The sequence below is a fragment of the Triticum aestivum genome, chromosome 1D, assembly GCF_018294505.1.
Source record: "Triticum aestivum cultivar Chinese Spring chromosome 1D, IWGSC CS RefSeq v2.1, whole genome shotgun sequence".
In the NCBI taxonomy this organism is placed as follows: Eukaryota; Viridiplantae; Streptophyta; class Magnoliopsida; order Poales; family Poaceae; genus Triticum; species Triticum aestivum.
This window is the reverse complement of record NC_057796.1, coordinates 141,956,774-141,979,999: the sequence shown is the minus strand read 5'-3', so window position 1 is coordinate 141,979,999 and position 23,226 is coordinate 141,956,774. Positions and strand designations below refer to the sequence as shown.

The 23,226-nt window shown below is 43.7% G+C and overlaps 1 long non-coding RNA gene across 2 annotated transcripts; it reads left to right on the top strand.

Annotated features, from left to right (window-relative positions):
- Positions 1-907: 907 nt before the first annotated feature.
- LOC123180776 (uncharacterized) lies at positions 908-4,769 on the top strand. Of its 2 annotated transcripts, XR_006491234.1 has the most exons (5): positions 908-1,496; positions 1,592-1,844; positions 2,704-2,803; positions 3,626-3,991; positions 4,522-4,769. It is a non-coding gene; the product is annotated as an uncharacterized lncRNA (long non-coding RNA). The 2 variants fall into 2 exon arrangements; XR_006491233.1 differs by having other exon boundaries at positions 3,626-4,769.
- Positions 4,770-23,226: the final 18,457 nt, after the last annotated feature.

Sequence of the window (23,226 nt, the reverse complement as noted above, 5' to 3'; positions counted from 1 at the left end):
GCCATTCCAATATGCACCCTTGTGCACAATATGAGATCATTTGAACAAACTATGCCATGAATGTGGCCATAAGATTGATCATTTGGCTTGAAAGCTGTTGATCTCCACACGTGATAGCTCGTTTCTGAGAACTTTTTTTAAAATAATTGCCGTATTAGAAGTTTGTTATTTTCCTGGGAACTTGGCCACATATAATGACACAACGCGAAGGTTTCCTGATTTTTTGATTTTTTTTGAATTATTTATGCCTGTTTCAAAATGCGGTCAAAACGACGGGAATGACCATTCCTAGCTAGTGGTTGAATCTTGGATTTTTTTTGGTGTTTATATGATTAAATAGATACTTATGTACCTAGAAAAGATTTTTGGAAAAAATAAAGAGCAAACTAGAAGGCAGCTACAGTTCAAATTTGACCCACTTCCAGCTGAATCGGCGGAAATTTGTCTTTTTCACGAGAGGTGGATCAAAACTTTTTACACCCAACCATTTGGTCAATTGTGCATTAAATATGGCCTAGTATTTTAGAAAAATGATTTGGTCCAATTTTGCAACAAATATTTGGTAGGCCCTTCACAATTAAACCCATTTTGGGCACTCAGAAAAATGGAATATTGAGTTTTTGTTCAAAGAAAATGAAAACTTCCTTAGGCAACATTGTTTGGCATTCGAAGATGCACTCTTGTGCACAATATGAGATCAATATTTGATTTTTTTTCGTGTGAAAAAGTAGAATAAAAACAAAAGAAAAAACACAATTATATGTGCTCTATTCCCATTTGTGGAATTCGTTGTCACACGGATCGATGACATGGCGCCCATCCATCCATCCATCCATTTATGTACAGAAAAAAAGAAAATGCAAAAAGAAAACCCCACCCGCATCCACCTACCCAAACCCGACCCAGATCCCATCAATCCCCTCGTCCCATCGCACCCCTCCTCCCCCCATCTCCTCGTTGCCGCCATCGACGGCGCTCCCCTCGATCCCTCCCACCGCCGTCTCCCTCCCTTAGATCGAGCTCCCCATCCCCTCTCCCTCCCACCTCTCGAAGCTCCCGCGTCCCACCGCCGCGCATCGTGCTCCTCTGCAGCTTCTGCGGCGACGCAGCCGCCGCTGACTACTCTCCTTCCTCCTTCCTCCAGCACTACTCTCCAACCTCGCCTCTCGCTTAGCCGCCCCGCGCCCCGCGCTCGCCGGGGCCCCGTAGCGCCGCTCAGTCCCTCACGCTCAGGCCCAACGAGGTCGCGCACGCGCTCACCGGCACACCCGTCTTCACCGTCTGCAACTCCAGGAACGCGTTCGTGTTCGTCTCCGCTCCCTCGGCCTCCTCTGCTTCCGTTCCGAGGACGCCGATGCCCTCCTCTTCGTCCGAGGTCGTCGGAACCACGACGACCGGCGCGCCCGTGCGTGAGGAGATGACGACGACCCCGACAAGCCATTCAGGGCCAGCAAGAAGGCCACCGCCCCAGCACCACCAGCAGCAGTACCCTCAAGGTATCGCGCACGCACGCGCCCCGATCCCATCCCCTCCCGATTTGTAAATTGCTTGGTCCCGATCTGACTAATGCGTCGCTACAACGTTCCGTCAGGGACGAGACCACCGGCGCCCACCAGGATCTCCGCCGCTGCATCTTGGTAACGATCACGTGAGAAAGCACCGCAGGTGGGCGGCTGCATCTGAGGCTGAGGAATTTGGTTCGGGGTGAGCGGGGGATGGCTTGATCCTAGAAGGGATCTGATGCGCTACTGCAGACATACGAACACAGGAGGGGTCCAGATTTGCCGTTTGCCAGATTCGCGCTCGTGCCGTAGGTTGCCAGCGAAGTACCTCAGCCTGTTCAGGTGCTGGATCGTAGTTCAGAGCCCTTCCCCAATCTCCGTTTTATCTCTTTGCTCAAAAGTGTTAAATGCTAATCATTGGCTTGCCGGGATAGACGCACTGCTCGTCCAAACCAATTATCATCTTCTACCTAGTACAAAAAATATAAGGAAATTTGCTTAGTTACTGACTGCTATTCACCCAAATAACTACTTTAAAAGTAACTCTGTGCATGCAGTTGGTAACTGCTTAGACATTTTACTAGGAGGCAATAAGAAGATTGAATAGCTAGTACGGGGCTATCCCAACACTGAATAGCTAGTACGGGGCTATCCCAACTCATAAAAAGGAGTAGCTGCAGAATAAAAATGCTCATCCCAACTCTGAATTAATAAAATGATATCCTATATTAATGTTTCTACAGAGTAAATATCACCATTTGGCATGAAATATTGCTACAGAGTGAAGATGCAGAACTTCTATTTGTTCAGGCAGCTGCTTTATTATATCAAATGCACCAGATACTTATGATTTCTTTTATGATCTTGTGGCTGGTCTAGAGCAAAAACAGAGTTGCATATGATTTCTAGGTACTAGTAGTCTAATTGTATTCGAGATGCGATACACTGATGGTTAATTATACATATCCACACAGCAAGTATACAGTATTGTACTATACATTTCACATGTGTCCTATCTTTGAAGCTCTACAATATTCATGTGTATACAATAATTTATCGAATGAGGCACTATGATTCTGAATTTTTAGATTGTTAGCTCTGGCTTCATAAGCAAACTTATGTGAATATACTTTGCAGAATCATTGTTCAGCCTCTTTGTTTATGTGGGGTTCTTATTCATTTGATTTCATCCTCCTGGCAGGCATCTTTCATACATTGAGCAACAACGGCGAACTCGAGCGGATGATGGAAGGCCTCGGTTTGGAGCCAAGAAAAGGCGTGGACGAGGCCATTTCTGCAAGGTCTTTCTCGATCAGTTGAAATATTTGGTTTTCCACGACTTGGACTATTGGGGGCAGACTTATCAAGTCGTTGCTCTTTATGTTATGTTATACCGCCTGCATATGCATGCTCTAGCTTCTAGGTAGTAGAAGAATTGACATGTGGGATGCAAGTCCAAGCTTGATACTGTAAATGTTACTCCCACCTATCAAGTTGGACTACTCGGGTGTCAAGTTGGTGATGTACTGTAGTCTGTAGTATGCACCTGCATAGGCACCTACATGTGTAGTCAGTAACTAGTGCTACTGCTTGAACTCAAAATTTCTTTTACAAAGAATAAAAAGATGAGCATTTCTCCAGCCAATGTCTGCAGTAGTTGCTCCTGTGTAATCATCGGCTGGACCTATGCATTTCATCAAAATTTGCAATGATGTTTGTTGCCTAAGAAACTAGCGAATTATAGAGGCCTGAGATTCTTCTTTTTTTTGTACTTGTACATGTAGCAGCGTTCTTGGCACTATGACCTAAAGCAATCAGTCAGCCAATTGCAGTCTTGGCATGCTCTGTTGCTGTCCTAGTTGTTAACCTATGTGTAGTAGTACGTAGGAATAGAGGTATGCTAAATCTGGCATTTTCAAGTATGCTGTGTTGCTGTGACTGCTCTCAGTTTAATAATTTTAACTGTTCTGGCATTTTCAAGTATGCACAGTGTATTAGTGTATCATCATCATCTGTGTTATACGTTTCCGCCATGGAATCAACGAAATGTTCCTGCAATAAGATGTATTTATTTAGACGAAGTATCCGCTTTCCCTCACATAATATGTTCATGTTCACGACAGGCCGCCCGCAAATTGCTGCATGCAACATCGATGTAGCTCTGATCCAGAACCTGGTTCTTGGATGCAACACGCATTGTCCTGGACAGGTATAGCCCCGGTCATACCATAATATGTTAGTGCTCAGTCATGTATGCATCTCCATGTTGCAAGCCTGCCATACTTGATAGGATCAGTACTTATTAACTACTCATATGTGCTTGTAGAGAAGAATACAATTATTATTTAACCAGTCCAGATTTTTAACATTTGATGTGCTTCCAAGGGACACAGATCTCTACTCTTCTATATAATCCACACTTTGTTCTGGAAGCAAGTCAGTTGTACCATGCTGTTACATCACAACAAGGTGTCATTTATCACAACAAGGTATCATTTGATGTACTGCTGCTGTTGATGCTCCCTGGAGTCTAGATGTAGATGTACTGTTGTTGTTGATGCTATAGCTGTAGCCTGTACTATTGCTGTTTTGCTACTACAGTGTAAGTTTCGCTGCTGCTAGCTATTGGCTGCTACTAGTTAGTACTTAGTAGTTACTGCTAGCAGTGCTAAGTAGCTGCTGCTGCTTCTATTGCTTGTGCAATTGTGCTAGTAGCTGCTGCTGCTTCTATTGCTTGTGCAATTGTGCTAGTAGCCAGTAGATGTTCATTGCATGACCTGCACTAGTAGCTAGTAGATGTGCTGGTACCTGTATGCTAGTATTGTTGGTGTGTTGAATGTCTTAGTAGAACATCATCAGGTTGATGTGTTGTAGTCAAGTTTTGGAAGTTTTGCCATGCCATGCCTAGTGTTTACTGAACTGAGGTATTTGGGCATTTATGTGTAATTTTTATTCTCTTGAATGGATATTTTTTTATTGGCAATCATTTAACTTCCATTGTATCTTATAATTTATGCAGATCAGGATCTAATGTTGTTGAGGTGGCTGCTGTTGTGACCATGATCAGAAGAAGCCTGGAGATGTGCACAATAGTTTTAGTTGATGTTGCCACCATGTTTTGGTGCATGTGTATTTCTTTTTGATTGTATGCACACTTGATGGATCGTGTAGACGTGTATGTGCTGTTGTGAGTTTCATTGAGTGATTTCTGGATTTGATCATTTAATTGTGAGAATTATTGATTGTTTGCTGTTGAAATGTGTAAAAGAAATCTGTGAATGAAAAGGCTGAATGTTCTATTGGATCGAATAATATTTGGGCTCTAAAAAGGCTATGGCCCAAACAACAGTGGACTGGAATATTGCGCATTTATGAAAAAAGGTATAAAAAGGCTTAATTAAATGGACTATGAAATGGATGAGGCCTAGAAATAAAATGGCTGAATTTTTGGGCTTGGCCCATGAAGCTGATCAAAAATTGATAAATTTTTTAATAAAAAGGCTGAATTAGTGGGCTCGACCCATGTAAGGCGTCGAATTGGACCGGGCTGAATCTTATCAATGACCTTCTCAATTGGTCGCAATTTTGCCACGTCGGATCCGACGTGGCCTGGGCAGAGAGCCAGCGACCAAAATAGAAGGTCATAGAATCTATGACCTTTTGTTTTGGTCGTGGCCTTCCATGACCTTCTCACAGAGAAGGTCGTTAATTTCAGTTTACGACTGCCAGTTTTGACCTTCTGTTTTTGGTCACAAAAAGGTCGCAAATGAAAACTATGACCTTTCAGCGGCCAATAGTGAGGGTCACAAGTTGACATATTTCTTGTAGTGTTGGTTCAACTCCACAAACTTGTCGGTGAAGGAAATATGCCCTAGAGGCAATAATAAAGTTGTTAGTTATATTTCCTTATATCATGCTAAATGTTTATTATCCATGATATAATTGTATTAACAGGAAACTTAGTACATGTGTGAATACATAGACAAACAGAGTGTCACTAGTATGCCTCTACTTGACTAGCTCGTTAATCAAAGATGGTTAAAGTTTCCTAACCATAGACATTAGTTGTCATTTGATGAACGGGATCACATCATTAGAGAATGATGTGATTGACTTGACCCATCCGTTAGCTTAGCACTATGATCGTTTAGTTTATTGCTATTGCTTTCTTCATAACTTGTACATGTTCCTATGACTATGAGATTATGCAACTCCCGAATACCGGAGGAACACTTAGTGTGCTATCAAACGTCACAATGTAACAGTGTGATTATAAAGAGGCTCTACAGGTGTCTCCGATGGTGTTTGTTGAGTTGGCATAGATCAAGATTAGGATTTGTCACTCCGATTGTCGGAGAGGTATCTCTGGGCCCTCTCGGTAATGCACATCACTATAAGCCTTGCAAGCAATGTGACTAATGAGTTAGTTGCGGGATGATGCATTACGGAACGAGTAAAGAGACTTGCCGGTAATGAGATTGAACTAGGTATTGAGATACCGATGATCGAATCTCGGGCAAGTAACATACCGATGACAAAGGGAACAACGTATGTTGTTATGCGGTTTGACCGATAAAGATCTTTGTAGAATATGTAGGAACCAATATGAGCATCCAGGTTCCGCTATTGGTTATTGACCGGAAGTGAGTCTCGGTCATGTCTACATAGTTCTCGAACCCGTAGGGTCCGCACACTTAACGTTCGATGGCGATTGGTATTATGAGTTTATGTGTTTTGATGTACCGAAGGTAGTTAGGAGTCCTGGCTGTGATCACAGACATGACGAGGAGTCTCGAAATGGTCAAGACATAAAGATCGATATATTGGAAGGCTATGTTTGGACACCGGAAGGGTGCCGGATGAGTTCGGGCATTTACCGTAGTACTGGGAGGTTACCGGAACCCCGCGGGGAGTCAATGGGCCTTATTCGGCCTTAGTGGGAGAGAGGAGGAGGCGGCCAGGTGGAGGGCGCGCCCCCCAAGCCCAATCCGAATTGGGTGGGGGCCGGCCCCCCTTTCCTTCCCTCTCTCTCCCTCTTCCTTCTTTTCCTACTCCAACAAGGGAAGGGGGAAACCTACTCGTATTAGGAGTAGGACTCCCCCCTTGGGCTTGCCCTATGAGGGCCGGCCCTCCCCTCCTCCACTCCTTGTTATATGGGGGAGGGGGGCACCCCATAGACACACAAGTTGACAGTTGTCTTAGCCGTGTGCGGTGCCCCCCTCCACAGATTTCCACCTCGATCATATCGTTGTAGTGCTTAGGCGAAGCCCTGCGTCGGTAACTTCATCATCACCGTCATCACGCCGTCGTGCTGACGAAACTCTCATTCGGCCTCAGCTGGATCAAGAGTACGAGGGACGTCACCGAGCTGAACGTGTGCAGATCGCGGAGGTGTCGTGCGTTCGGTACTTGATCGGTTGGATCGCGAAGACGTTCGACTACATCAACCGCGTTACTAAACGCTTCCACTTTCGGTCTACGAGGGTACGTGGACACACTCTCCCCGCTCGTTTCTATGCATCACCTAGATGGATCTTGCGTGTGCATAGGAAAATTTTGAAATACTACATTCCCCAACAGTGGCATCCGAGCCAGGTCTATGCGTAGATGTTATATGCACGAGTAGAACACAAAGAGTTGTGGGCGATAATAGTCACACTGCTTACCAGCATGTCATACTTTGATTCGGCGGTATTATTGGATGAAGCGGCTCAGACCGACATTACGCATACGCTTACGCGAGAGTGGTTCTACCGACGTGCTTCGCACACAGGTGGCTAGTGGGTGTCTGTTTCTCCAACTTTAGTTGAATCGAGTGTGACTACGCCCGGTCCTTGTTGAAGGTTAAAACAGCAAACTTGACGAAAAATCGTTGTGATTTTGATGCGTAGGTAAGAAAGGTTCTTGCTAAGCCCGTAGCATCCACGTAAAAACTTGCAACAACAAAGTAGAGGACGTCTAACTTGTTTTTGCAGGGCATGTTGTGATGTGATATGGTCAAGACGTGATTATACAAATTGTTGTATGAGATGATCATGTTTTGTAACACGGTTATTGGCAACTAGCAGGAGGCATATGGTTGTCGCTTTATTGTATGAAATGCAATCGCCATGTAATTGCTTTACTTTATCACTAAGCGGTAGCGATAGTCGTAGAAGCAATAGTTGGCGAGATGACAACGATGCTTCGATGGAGATCAAGGTGTCAAGCCGGTGATGATGGTGATCATGATGGTGCTTTGGAGATGGAGATCAAAGGCACAAGATGATGATGGCCATATCATATCACTTATATTGATTGCATGTGATGTTTATCCTTTATTCATCTTATTTTGCTTAGTACGGCGGTAACATTATAAGATGATCTCTCACTAAATTTCAAGGTATAAGTGTTCTCCCTGAGTATTCACCGTTGCTATAGTTCGTCGTGCCGAGACACCACGTGATGATCGGGTGTGATAAGCTCTACGTTCACATACAACGGGTGCAAGACAGTTTTGCACACGCAGAATACTCGGGTTAAACTTGACGAGCCTAGCATATGCAGATATGGCCTCGGAACACTGAGACCGAAAGGTCGAGCTGAAAGAAATATGCCCTAGAGGCAATAATAAAGTTATTATTTATTCCCTTATATCATGATAAATCTTTATTATTCATGCTAGAATTGTATTAACCAGAAACATGATACATGTGTGAATACATAGACAAACAGAGTGTCACTAGTATGCCTCTACTTGACTAGCTCGTTAATCAAAGATGGTTATGTTTCCTAACCATGGACAAAGAGTTGTTATTTGATTAACGGGATCACATCATTAGGAGAATGATGTGATTGACTTGACCCATTCCGTTAGCTTAGCACTCGATCGTTTAGTATGTTGCTACTGCTTTCTTCATGACTTATACATGTTCCTATGACTATGAGATTATGCAACTCCTGTTTACCGGAGGAACACTTTATGTGCTTCCAAACGTCACAACGTAACTGGGTGATTATAAAGGTGCTCTACAGGTGCTTCCAAAGGTACTTGTTGGGTTGGCGTATTTCGAGATTAGGGTTTGTCACTCCGATTGTCGGAGAGGTATCTCTGGGCCCACTCAGTAATGCACATCACTATAAGCCTTGCAAGCATTGTAACTAATGAGTTAGTTGCAGGATGATGTATTACGGAATGAGTAAAGAGACTTGCCGGTAACGAGATTGAACTAGGTATTGAGATACCGACGATCGAATCTCGGGCAAGTAACATACCGATGACAAAGGGAACAACGTATGTTGTTATGCGGTTTGACCGATAAAAATCTTCGTAGAATATTTGAGAGCCAATATGAGCATCCAGGTTCCGCTATTGGTTATTGACCGGAGACGTGTCTCGGTCATGTCTACATTGTTCTCGAACCCGTAGGATCCGCACGCTTAAAGTTCGATGACGGTTATATTATGAGTTTATGTGTTTTGATGTACCGAAGGTAGTTCAAAGTCCCGAATGAGATCGGGGACATGACGAGGAGTCTCGAAATGGTCGAGACGTAAAGATCGATATATTGGACGACTATATTCGGACATCGGAAAGGTTCCGAGTGGTTCGGGTATTTTTGGAGTACCAGGGAGTTACGGGAATACGGGGGAAGAAGTATATGGGCCTTATTGGGCTTTAGGGGAGAGGGAGAGGCAGGCCGCGCGCCCCCCATTGACTAGTCCGAATTGGACTAGGGGGGCGGCGCCCCCTCCTTCCTTCTCTTCCCTCTTCCCTTTCCTTGACTCCTACTCTTACTACTTGGAAGGGGGGGGGGGGAATCCTACTCCCGGTGGGAGTAGGACTCCTCCTAGGGCGCGCCATTGAGAGGGCCGGCCCTCCCCCTCTTCCACTCCTTTATATACGGGGAAGGGGGCACCCCTTGGAGACACAATAATTGATCTCTTGATCTCTTAGCCGTGTGCGGTGCCCCCCTCCATCATAATCCACCTCGATTATATCATAGCAGTGCTTAGGCGAAGCCCTGCGTGGGTAGAACATCATCATTGTCACCACGCCGTCGTGCTGACGGAACTCTCCCTCAAAGCTCGGCTGGATCGGAGTTCGAGGGACGTCATCGAGTTGAACGTGTGCAGAACTCAGAGGTGCCGTGCGTTCGGTACTTGATCGGTCGGATCGTGAAGACGTACGACTACATCAACCGCGTTGTGCTAACGCTTCCGCTTTCGGTCTACGAGGGTACGTGGACACACTCTCCCCTCTCGTTGCTATGCATCAGCATGATCTTGCCTGTGCGTAGGATTTTTTATGAAATTACTACGTTCCCCAACAGTGGCATCAGAGCCTGGTTTTATGCGTAGATGTCATATGCACGAGTAGACCACAAGTGAGTTGTGGGCGATATAAGTCATACTGCTTACCAGCATGTCATACTTTGGTTCGGCGGTATTGTTGGATGAAGCGGCCCGGACCGACATTATGCGTACGCTTACGCGAGACTAGTTCTACCGACGTGCTTTGCACACAGGTGGCTGGCGGGTGTCAGTTTCTCCAACTTTAGTTGAACCGAGTGTGGCTACGCCCGGTCCTTGCGAAGGTTAAAACAGCACCAACTTGACAAACTATCGTTGTGCTTTTGATGCGTAGGTAAGAACGGTTCTTGCTAAGCCCGTAGCAGCCACGTAAAACTAGCAACAACAAAGTAGAGGACGTCTAACTTGTTTTTGCAGGGCATGTTGTGATGTGATATGGTCAAGACATGATGCTAAATTTTATTGTATGAGATGATCATGTTTTGTAACCGAGTTATCGGCAACTGGCAGGAGCCATATGGTTGTCGCTTTATTGTATGCAATGCAATCGCCCTATAATGCTTTACTTATCACTAAGCGGTAGCGATAGTCGTAGAAGCATAAGATTGGTGAGACGACAACGATGCTACGATGAAGATCAAGGTGTCGCGCCGGTGACGATGGTGATCATGACGGTGCTTCAGAGATGGAGATCACAAGCACAAGATGATGATGGCCATATCATATCACTTATATTGATTGCATGTGATGTTTATCTTTTATGCATCTTATTTTGCTTAGATCGACGGTAGCATTATAAGATGATCTCTCACTAAATTTCAAGGTATAAGTGTTCTCCCTGAGTATGCACCGTTGCGAAAGTTCTTCGTGCCGAGACACCACATGATGATCGGGTGTGATAGGCTCTACGTTCAAATACAATGGGTGCAAAACAGTTGCACAGGCGGAATACTCAGGTTAAACTTGACGAGCCTAGCATATAACAGATATGGCCTCGGAACACTGAGACTGAAAGGTCGAGCGTGAATCATATAGTAGATATGATCAACATAGTGATGTTCACCATTGAAACTACTCCATCTCACGTGATGATCGGACATGGTTTAGTTGATATGGATCACGTGATCACTTAGAGGATTAGAGGGATGTCTATCTAAGTGGGAGTTCTAAGTAATATGATTAATTGAACTTAAATTTTTCATGAACTTAGTCCTGATAGTATTTTGCAAATTATGTTGTAGATCAATAGCTCGCGTTGTTGCTTCCCTGTGTTCATTTTTGATATGTTCCTAGAGAAAAATTATGTTGAAAGATGTTAGTAGCAAAGATGCGGATTGGATCCGTGATCTGAGGATTATCCTCATTGCTGCATAGAAGAATTATGTCCTTGATGCACCGCTAGGTGACAGACCTATTGCAGGAGCAGATGCAGACGTTATGAACGTTTGGCTAGCTCAATATGATGACTACTTGATAGTTTAGTGCACCATGCTTAACGGCTTAGAATCGGGACTTCAAAGACGTTTTGAACGTCATGGACCATATGAGATGTTCCAGGAGTTGAAGTTAATATTTCAAACAAATACCCGAGTTGAGAGATATGAAGTCTCCAACAAGTTCTATTGCTAAAAGATGGAGGAGAATAGCTCAAGCAGTGAGCATGTGCTCAGATTGTCTGGGTACTACAATCGCTTGAATCAAGTGGGATTTAATCTTCGAGATAAAATAGTGATTGACAGAATTCTCTAGTCACTATCACCAAGTTACTAGAACTTCGTGATGAACTATAATATGCAAGGGATAATGGAAACGATTCCCAAGCTCTTCGCGATGCTGAAATCGACGAAGGTAGAAATCAAGAAAGAGCATCAAGTGTTGATGGTTAACAATACCACTAGTTTCAAGAAAAGGGCAAATGGATAGAAGGGGAACTTCAAGAAGAACGGCAAGCAAGTTGCTGCTCAAGTGAAGAAGCCCAAGTCTGGACCTAAGCCTGAGACTAAGTGCTTCTACTGCAAAGAGACTGGTCACTGGAAGCGGAACTGCCCCACGTATTTGGTGGATAAGAAGGATGGCAAAAGTGAACAAAGGTATATTTGATATACAAATTACTGATGTGTATTTAACTAATGTTCGTAGCAACCCCTCGGTATTTGATACTGGTTCAGTTGCTAAAGAGTAGTAACTCGAAACGGGAGTTGCATAATGAACAGAAATTAGTTAAGGATGAAGTGATGATGTGTATTGGAAGTGGTTCCAAGATTGATATGATCATCATCGCACACTCCCTATACTTTCGGGATTAGTTTTGAACCTAAATAAGTGTTATTTGGTGTTTGCGTTGAGCATGAATATGATTTGATCATGTTTATTGCAATACGGTTATTCATTTAAGTTAGAGAATAATTGTTGTTCTGTTTACATGAATAAAACCTTATATGGTTACACACCCAATGAAAATGGTTCGTTGGATCTCGATCATAGTGACACACATATTCATAATATTGAAGCCAAAAGATGCAAAGTTCATAATGATAGTGCAACATACTTGTGGCACTGCCGTTTAGGTCATATTGCTGTAAAGCGCATGAAGAAACTCCATGCTGATGGGCTTTTGGAATCACTTGATTATGAATCACTTGATGCTTGAAAACCATGCCTTATGGGCAAGATGACTAAGACTCCGTTCTCCGGAACAATGGAGCGAGCAACTAACTTATTTGAAAATAATACATGCTGATGTATGCGATCCAATGAGTGTTGAGGCTCGCGGCAAGTATCGTCATTTTCTGACCTTCACAGATGATTTGAGCAGATATGGGTATATCTACTTGATGAAACATAAGTCTGAAACATTTGAAAAGTTCAAAGAATTTCAGAGTGAAGTGGAAAATCATCGTGACAAGAAAATAAGGTTTCTACGATCTGATCGCGGAGACAAATATTTGAGTTACGAGTTTGGTCTTCAATTAAAACAATGTGGAATAGTTTCACAAATTCGTGCCACCTGGAACACCACAGCTTAATGGTGTGTCCGAACGTCATAACCGTACTTTATTGGATATAGTGCAATCTATGATGTTTCTTACCGATTTACCACTACAGTTTTGGGGTTATGCATTAGAGACAGCTGCATTCACATAAAAAAAGGGGCACCATCTAAATCCGTTTGAGACGACACCGTATGAACTTTGGTTTGGCAAGAAACCAAAGTTGTCGTTTCTTAAAGTTTGGGGTTGCGATGCTTATGTGAAAAGTTTCATCCTGATAAGCTCAAACCCAAATCGGAAAAGTGCGTCTTCATAGGATACCCAAAAGTTACTGTTGGGTACACCTTCTATCACAGATCCGAAGGCAAGATATTCGTTGCTAAGAATGGATCCTTTCTAGAGAAGGAGTTTCTCTCAAAAGAAGTGAGTGGGAGGAAAGTAGAACTTGATGAGGTAACTGTACCTTCTCCTGAATTGGAAAGTAGTTCATCACTGAAATAAGTTCCAGTGATGCTTACACCAATTAGTGAGGAAGTTAATGATGATTGTCATGAAGCTTCGGATCAAGTTACTACCGAACCTCGTAGGTCAACCAGAGTGAGATCCGCACCAGAGTGGTACGGTAATCCTGTTCTGGAGGTCATGTTACTTGACCATGACGAACCTACGAACTATGAGGAAGCGATGGTGAGCCCAGATTCCGCAAAATGGCTTGAGGCCATGAAATCTGAGATGGGATCCATGTATGAGAACAAAGTGTGGACTTTGGTTGACTTCCCCGATGATCGGCAAGCCATAGAAAATAAATGGATCTTCAAGAGGAAGACGGACGCTGATAGTAGTGTTACTATCTACAAAGCTAGACTTGTCGAAAAAAGGTTTTTGATAAAGTTCAAGGTGTTGACTACGATGAGATTTTCTCACTCGCAGCGATGCTTAAGTCTGTCTGAATCATGTTAGCAATTGCCGCATTTTATGAAATCTGGCAAATGGATAAACAAAACTGCATTCCTTAATGGATTTATTAAAGAAGAGTTGTATATGATGCAACCAGAAGGTTTTGTCAATCCTAAAGGTGCTAACAAAATATGCAAGCTCCAGCGATCCATCTATGGACTGGTGCAAGCATCTCAGAGTTGGAATATACGCTTTGATAAGTTGATCAAAGGATATAGTTTTATACAGACTTGCGGTGAAGCCTGTATTTACAAGAAAGTGAGTGGGAGCACTACAACATTTCTGATAAGTATATGTGAATAACATATTGTTGATCGGAAATAATGTAGAATTATTCTGCAAAGCATAAAGGAGTGTTTGAAAGGAGTTTTTCAAAGAAAGACCTCGGTGAAGTTGCTTACATATTGAGCATCAAGATCTGTAGAGATAGATCAAAACGCTTGATAAGTTTTTTCAATGAGTACATACCTTGACAAGATTTTGAAGTAGTTCAAAATAGAACAGTCAAAGAAAGAGTTCTTGCCTATGTTATAGGTGTGAAATTGAGTCAGACTCAAAGCCCGACCACGGCAGAAGATAGAAAGAGAATGAAAGTCATTCCCTATGCCTTGGCCATAGGTTCTATAAAGTATGTCATGCTGTGTACAGAATCTATTTTATACCCTACACTGATTTTGGCAAGGGAGTACAATAGTGATCTAGGACTAGATGTAACATCCCAAATTTTCAATTTGGAATGTTATACATAGATCATCATTTGCATATCATGTTTTGTTGCATTTTGACAAAATCCTCGATAAATCCTAAGCAACTCAAGGACCCTCGGAGAGAGTTGGGGATTTTCTCGAATTTTCTTATTTGATTTTTCAAACGAGGATTGGGATTTTAATTATTTTTCTCTCCGGAAAAATATTTCAATTTATAAATAAACGAGAGGAGAAAATATGACTTCTCCAAAATATTGAAATACTGGAGGAAAAATGTTAAAAATCATTACTTGGAATTTATCGGATTTTATTTGCAATTTTTATTGCATTTAAAAATATGCATGTTTTCAAAATATTTATTTTTGATTTTACAAATGTTCACCCTATTCTAGATTTTCTAACTAGACGGGGAAAATTTATTTCATATTTTTCTGATTTTTAGTTATTTTTCTATGCAATATTTTCCCGCGGAAATTTAAAAAAAAACAAGCGCCCGCGCCGGCTGGGCCGAGCCCAACCGAGCCCACCCGCGCTCTCCTTCCTCCCCACGACGCCGCCGGAGTCCGGCCTCGCCACGGGAACCGCCGCCGCCTCGGTGCCCCTTCCCAAGCCCCCTAGCCCCCTCCATATATACCCCCCCGTTTTCGCCATCACCGCCGCCGCCGCATCTAGCCCGCCGCCGCCGCCCGCCTTTTGCCCCGCCGCCCGCCGCCGGGAGCCCCCGAGCCGGAGCCGCCGCCCCGAGCCCCGCACCCCCGCCGCCCGAGCCCCGTCCGCCGGAGCCTCGCCGGAGTCCCGCCGAGGTACTCCTGCCGCCGGCCGTTTTTGATATTGACCGGTTTTCTGAAAAGAAACCTTTTGTTAAAAAAAAAACCCTAGATCGGTTTTTTTCGGTTTTCTTATTTCACGAGCGTTCACCGAACCGTTCGTTTTAACGAACGCGTTCATCGGTTTTTCTCTGTTAACGAATGTCCGTTATTTAACCGTTCGTCCGTTTTTTTTCGTCGGATTTTCTCGTTATTTTCTCAGATTCGATTTCTGATCGAATTTTCGAATCTGTTTAACTTTTCGCTCGTTTATCGGAATCAGGTGATTCAAGCGCCTAGAGTTTCGTCTCGAAATTCTCTTTCCATTTAACCTACTCAAAGAAGTTTTTGCTACAGTAAAATTTGACCTAGATCCAGATTAGCAAACGAAGTTTCTTTCTTTCGCCGTTTGACTTTCGTTGCTTCTTTCGAGTTGATTCTTTTTGCAAACCGGAGTTCTTAAGTTGAACTTTCTGGTTGGATCTTTCTTTCGAGTTTTACCTGTGCATTAGATGAGTACTGATTATACGCTTGTTTGTTTGCGATAGAGTACCCGGAGTGTGCCGCTTGTTACTTCGACTCGCTAGGTTTTGCGGATCATCAGCAAGGCAAGTAACACTTTGATCATACCCCGTTCATACCCAGTTTTATTGCATTAGATCTATTCCCTCAAACACATTGCATGATTAGGATCTAATTAAACTGTGGGTATTGCGAAGTAGTTGAGGTAGTACCTATTACCTGTTTTCTTATCAAACCCTTGGGAGTTACTTCTACGTTGCTTTTATTATTGCCATGCTATGCTCGTAGACGAGGATTGGGTTTGAGAGATATTCATGACAAATGTGAGTGTTTAATAATGGTTCAACTTAAGGTGGCAACTAAAACTCACATCTGGGTGGATTGAGGCACCTGGAGAACCCAGTGTTGTCTGTATGTATAAGGTCCGCCACCCAGGCTCAAAGGGATCATAAGATTATTCATGCTAGAAACTTCCGTGTGCAGCCGCAAGCTATTATGGGCTCTAGCATTGCTGAGTAGGTTACAGGATCTCTTGAAGAGGTGGACTAGCAGATGTAGGGGAAAGTAGGTGTACCGGTCCATCCAGAGTAGAGAGTGACTGTTTCTGAAAGACTGTGTCTCAGTCATCCGTTTCTCAAACATCATGCAGTGCGAGAATCAAGCGGAGGCGATCGAGTCTTGTGGGGAAAAGTGCACAAACCTCTGCAGAGTGTACAAACTGATCATGATTAGCCGTGTCCCCGGTTATGGACAACTTGAGTATCTAGTACCTGGATTATCATTTGAATCTCATCACCGTGATACTTATAATTAATTTTGTTGGGTTAATGATGATACTTAATTGGGATTGAGTTGGAGGTACCTTCTCAATGTTTCAACCACCATGATAGTTAAATAAAATTTATTCCTTTGCAGTAGGATAAAATTGGCTTTTCGCAAAAACTGTAACCATAGAGCCTTTCCACCAGCCATATATGCATATAGCATAGCCATATTATTGTTCATTGCTCTCTATGTGTTACATTGCCAGCATATTCTATGTGCTGACCCGTTTTCGGGCTGCAACGTTTCATGTTGCAGACTTTTCAGACGACGAGTAAGGAGCCTTAGGTCGTGGTCTTATACTCAGTGATGCCGCTGGAGTTGATGGACTCACTTATCTTCCAAGTCTTCCGCTGTTATCGTTATTAGATGGCCTTAAGCCATGTTATTATACTTAATCTCTTTGGAGATATTCGATGTAATAAGTGTGTGATTGCTACTCTGTTATAAATCCTCCATTTGTACTGTGCGTGTCAGCATTACTGATCCAGGGATGACACTGGTGCACAGCAGCACAGGCCATTTGAGGCCTGGTCACTACAAAGTTGGTATCAGAGCACACGCTGACTATAGGACACGACCACTAAGCTTAAGCCCTAGAAAACTTCTCTCTTCTCATTTCTGACCCCTCTCCACTTTCTACTCTTTTAGGAATGGCGAATGCAAGGAGCAAGTTCATGCAACTAGATGAAGACACGCCATTTGGACGACATTTGAAGGAAGTCACCAAGTACTTGAACATAGGAATACCAAGCATCACCGGAACCTGCAACGCTACATTACCTGAAGAGGAGAGCTGGAAGATTCAAGTTATCATTCCAGGAAGAACGTTTGCGCCAATTACGGAACCCATAAGATTGGTTTTCGAAGCACCAACTTGGGGCTTAGGGAAGAGCATGGCCGCACACATCGCCATGGGACGCATTGGAGAAGTCTATCACCAGGAGCTTAAGGATACAATTTATCAAATTTGTGGACGTCGAGACGCGCAATGGGAGATGATCAAGACCAAGAAGGATGGATCAATTGCAGCTTTCATCCAGGAGCAGAACCAACATATTCGACGCCAGGAGAACCAGATATGCACGGACAAGGAAGAACTGAAGAAGGCATTCACGACGATCAAGGAACTCGAAGAAGAACTCAAGACTACACGCGAAGATTATCTGGAAGAAATCAACGCACTAGTCGGGAAGATTGACGGCCTGGAGAATAAGATTGGAGCATTCGTGGGAAATCCAGTGCCAAAAGCAGAAGTCGACGAATACACTTGTCCGGATAACTACATCATCATCGACGACACCGACTCGGAACCAAGTGAAGAGGAATGGATTGATGAAGCTGGAGCAGACATCATGGAGTCTTCAACGGATCAGAATTTTTAGTAGACTACCATATCAGTAGTAGTTTTTCCCCCATTTAGTAGTATAGCTCAGCACTTTGTAACGCTAGTTAGCTCGATTGTTTTGCCTTGTTTGGATTGATTGAGTGATATTGATTGAATTTGTCTCATGAGCATATGGGTAGTGTTTTCTCTCTAGACCTCATTCTATTCTTAATTCTCATCTTTTCTAAACCTATCAGATGCCTCCGAGACGCGACACCGGATTTGTTTTCCCGCCAGAGATCACCCAGTTGATTCAACAACAGAATGCCCTGATGCAAGTGTTAGTTCAGAACCAAGGCAACAACAACAACAACAACCCACCGCCGCTACCACCTGTTGACCACTTAGCCCGTTTCTTAAGGCTAAACCCGCCGGTGTTTTCCAGTAGCACCGAGCCGATAGTTGCAGATGATTGGCTCTGCAAAGTTGGAAGGGAGTTGACCACTGCAGGATGCACAGATGCGGAAAGAGTGCGTTTTGCCGCACATCAGCTTGATGGACCCACAGCATCATGGTGGGAGAATTATACAGCCACGCACCCTATTGACACTGTCACATGGGATCAGTTTCAGCAAGCTTTCCGTACAGCTCATGTTTCAGCAGGAGCTATGGCTATGAAGAAGCGTGAGTTTCGCAACCTACGCCAAGGAGGACGCACCGTAGGCCAGTATGTGGAAGATTTCAGTAAGTTAGCACGTTATGCACCAGATGACGTTGCTACGGATGCAGCCAAGCAGGAGAAATTTCTGGAAGGATTGAATGATGAGCTGAGTATGCAGTTGATGGTAGCAACTTTCAACAACTACCAGGAGCTGGTAGATAGAGCTCTCATGATTGAAGGGAAGCAACAGCAGATTGAAAACCGCAAGAGGAAGTATGGACAAGGGAAGTACAATTCTGGAGCCCAGCAGAAGCCACGGTTTACCCCAAAGCCGGGAGGACAGTTTCAGCATACCCATGGAGGAGGTAGTTCGCATAACCATAATGGCTCCAAGAATGGTAATGGGAATGGAGGAGGAAACGGACAGAACCGCACCAACCCATCTACCCCAACCAAGAGAGATCTAAGTCACATTACTTGTTTCAAGTGCCAGAAGACGGGACATTATGCAACTGATTGTCCCGAAGCCCAAAATGGAAACGGCAATGGAAGCTCTGGGAAGAAGCCGAACCCGTTCAACAAAGGACATGTGAACCACGTGAGCGTGGAGGAGATTGAAGCTCAGCCTGATGCAGTAATAGGTAAGTTTTTGGTTAAGTCATTTACTGCAACTGTTCTTTTCGATACTGGTGCATCGCATTCATACATATCAAGGGGATTCGTAAACAAGTTTAAGATGTCCACCCAAGTTCTCAAAAGCCCCATGTTAGTAACCTCGCCAGGAGCAGAGTATATGGCCACCCAAGGATGTTTTAAGATACCGTTGGCCATTGGAAGGCATGTTTTCCCCACAGACCTCATTGTTTTGGAATCGCAAGGTTTGGATGTGATTTTGGGAATGGATTGGCTATCGTTGTATGGAGGAAACATCGATTGTGCCAGCAAGACTATTTTGCTTACCACCCCGGAAGGAAAAAGGATCAAGTATGTATCCAGGCATATGCCGAAGAGGACTCAAGTGAATTCCTTATCAGGAGTTGTACAGGAGGAAGTACCAGTGGTGAAGGATTATCCGGATGTATTTCCAGAAGAGTTGCCAGGCATGCCACCAGATAGAGACATTGAGTTCTTGATTGAACTTTTGCCAGGCACAGGGCCAATATCTAAGAGACCGTACAGGATGCCCGCAAAGGATTTGGAGGAAATTAAGAAGCAGATTAAGGAGTTACTGGATAAAGGCTATATTCGCCCAAGTTCGTCACCTTGGGGATCACCAGTACTTCTAGTGGAGAAGAAAGATGGATCACTAAGGATGGTTGTTGATTACCGAGGATTGAATGAAGTGACCATCAAAAACAAGTACCCACTGCCGATGATCAATGATTTGTTTGACCGCCTGCAAGGAGCTAAAGTATTTTCCAAGATCGATCTACGATCAGGATACCATCAGTTAAAGATTCGAGAGCAGGATATACCTAAGACGGCATTTACCACCAGATATGGATTGTATGAGTATACCGTTATGTCATTTGGACTGACTAACGCACCTGCCTATTTCATGAACCTGATGAACAAAGTGTTTATGGAGTTTTTGGATAAGTTCGTCGTGGTGTTCATTGATGATATTTTAATCTTTTCCAAGGATGAAGAAGAGCATGAGGAGCATTTACGATTGGTACTTGAGAAGCTCAGGGAACATCAGTTATATGCCAAATTCAGCAAATGTGATTTTTGGTTGAAGGAAGTTGGATTCCTTGGACATGTTATTTCTGGGGAAGGAATAGCAGTAGACCCTGCCAAGGTTGACACAGTGACAAGTTGGGAATCACCCACTACAGTTGGAGAAATCCGGAGTTTTCTTGGACTTGCAGGATACTACCGGAGATTCATCGAGAATTTCTCAAGGATTGCTAAGCCCATGACTGAGCTATTGAAGAAGGACACCAAATTCGATTGGACTGAGGAATGTGAAGCTAGTTTCCAGGAGTTGAAGAAACGATTGGTTACCTCACCCGTGTTGATTCTGCCCGATCAACGCAAGGACTATGAAGTTTATTGCGACGCTTCTCGTCGAGGACTTGGAGCAGTGCTTATGCAGGAAGGAAGAGTTGTTTCGTATGCTTCACGACAACTTAAACCCCATGAGAAGAATTATGCTACGCATGATTTGGAGTTAGCAGCCGTGGTGCATGCATTGAAGACATGGAGACATTTTCTCATCGGAAACCATTGTGAGGTGTACACGGATCACAAGAGTTTGAAGTACATTTTCACGCAGAAGGAGTTAAACCTCAGACAGAGGAGATGGTTGGAGCTCATTAAAGACTATGATATGAGATTGCATTATCACCCTGGAAAGGCTAACGTAGTAGCAGACGCGTTGAGCCGCAAGAGTCATGTCAACACCCTCATGACAGGAGAGTTACCTCAGGAGTTAGCCGAGGACTTACGCGAGCTATGTTTGGAGATAGTCCCTAGAGGCTATTTAGCGACATTGGAGATTCAGTCTACCCTGATGGAAAGGATCAGAGAAGCTCAGAAGTCAGACAAGGAGATTGAAGAGATAAAGGAGAAGATGAGCAAAGGAAAAGCCAAGGGATTTCGTGAGGATGAGCACGATACCTTATGGTTCGAGGACCGCGTATATGTGCCAAACGATCCGGAGATCAGGAAGTTGATTTTGCAGGAAGCCCATGATTCACCGTACTCGATTCACCCAGGTAATACCAAGATGTATTTGGATTTGAAGAATACTTTCTGGTGGACCGGAATGAAGAAGGATATTGCAGAGTTTGTAGCAGTTTGTGATGTATGTCAGAGAGTGAAGGCAGAGCATCAGAAGCCAGCAGGATTGCTACAGCCATTGCCGATACCCGAATGGAAGTGGGATAAAATAGGCATGGATTTTATCACAGGATTACCCAGGACTCGTTCAGGCTATGACTCGATATGGGTTATAGTCGACCGTTTGACGAAAGTGGCTCATTTCATTCCAGTGAAGACCACTTACACCAGTGCTAAGTTGGCAAAGATATACATGACCAGGATAGTATGTTTGCATGGAGTTCCGAGGACCATTGTATCAGACAGAGGAACCCAATTTACATCGAAGTTTTGGAAGCAGCTACATGAAACATTGGGAACCAGGCTGGAATTTAGTACAACATTTCACCCGCAGACAGATGGACAGACCGAGAGAGTCAACCAGATTTTGGAAGACATGTTGAGAGCATGTGCGCTAGATTATGGATCAAGTTGGGACGACAATTTGCCATATGCGGAGTTTTCATATAACAACAGTTATCAAACCAGTTTGAAGATGGCCCCTTTCGAAGCTTTGTACGGAAGGAGATGTAGAACACCGTTGTTATGGGACGAAGTTGGAGACCGTCAGTTGTTTGGACCAGATTTGATTAAGGAGTCTGAACAGAAAGTGAAGTTGATTCGCGATAGGCTCAAGGTAGCCCAATCCAGGCAGAAGAGTTATGCTGATTCTAAACGCAAGGAGACAATTCACGAAATCGGAGACAGAGTGTATCTTCGAGTATCACCACTGCGAGGAGTAAAGCGCTTTGGATTTAAGGGAAAGTTAGCGCCCCGTTTTATCGGACCATACAGAGTGTTGGAACGTATGGGAGAAGTTGCCTACAAGCTGGAATTGCCCGAAGGATTGTCTGAAGTACATGATGTATTTCATGTTTCACAGTTGAAGAAGTGCCACGCAGAGATGGCTGAGATACCATTGAGAGATACTGTGCCACTGGAAGCGATTCAGTTGGAAAGTGATTTGACCTATGAGGAGAAGCCAGTTAAGATTCTCGAGTATGCCAGCCGAGTTACCCGCAGCAAGGTTATCAAGTTTTGCAAAGTTCAGTGAAGTCACCACACCGAAGATGAGGCCACCTGGGAGCGAGAGGAAGATCTACGGAAAAACCACTCCCACCTGTTTTCTAGCCAACCCGAATCTCGAGAGCGAGATTCATCTTAAGGGGGGTAGGTTTGTAACATCCCAAATTTTCAATTTGGAATGTTATACATAGATCATCATTTGCATATCATGTTTTGTTGCATTTTGACAAAATCCTCGATAAATCCTAAGCAACTCAAGGACCCTCGGAGAGAGTTGGGGATTTTCTCGAATTTTCTTATTTGATTTTTCAAACGAGGATTGGGATTTTAATTATTTTTCTCTCCGCAAAAATATTTCAATTTATAAATAAACGAGAGGAGAAAATATGACTTCTCCAAAATATTGAAATACTGGAGGAAAAATGTTAAAAATCATTATTTGGAATTTATCGGATTTTATTTGCAATTTTTATTGCATTTAAAAATATGCATGTTTTCAAAATATTTATTTTTGATTTTAAAAATGTTCACCCTATTCTAGATTTTCTAACTAGACGGGAAAAATTTATTTCATATTTTTCGGATTTTTATTTATTTTTCTATGCAATATTTTCCCGCGGAAATTTAAAAAAAAACAAGCGCCCGCGCCGGCTGGGCCGAGCCCAACCGAGCCCACCCGCGCTCTCCTTCCTCCCCACGACGCCGCCGGAGTCCGGCCTCGCCACGGGAACCGCCGCCGCCTCGGTGCCCCCTTCCCCAAGCCCCCTAGCCCCCCCTCCATATATACCCCC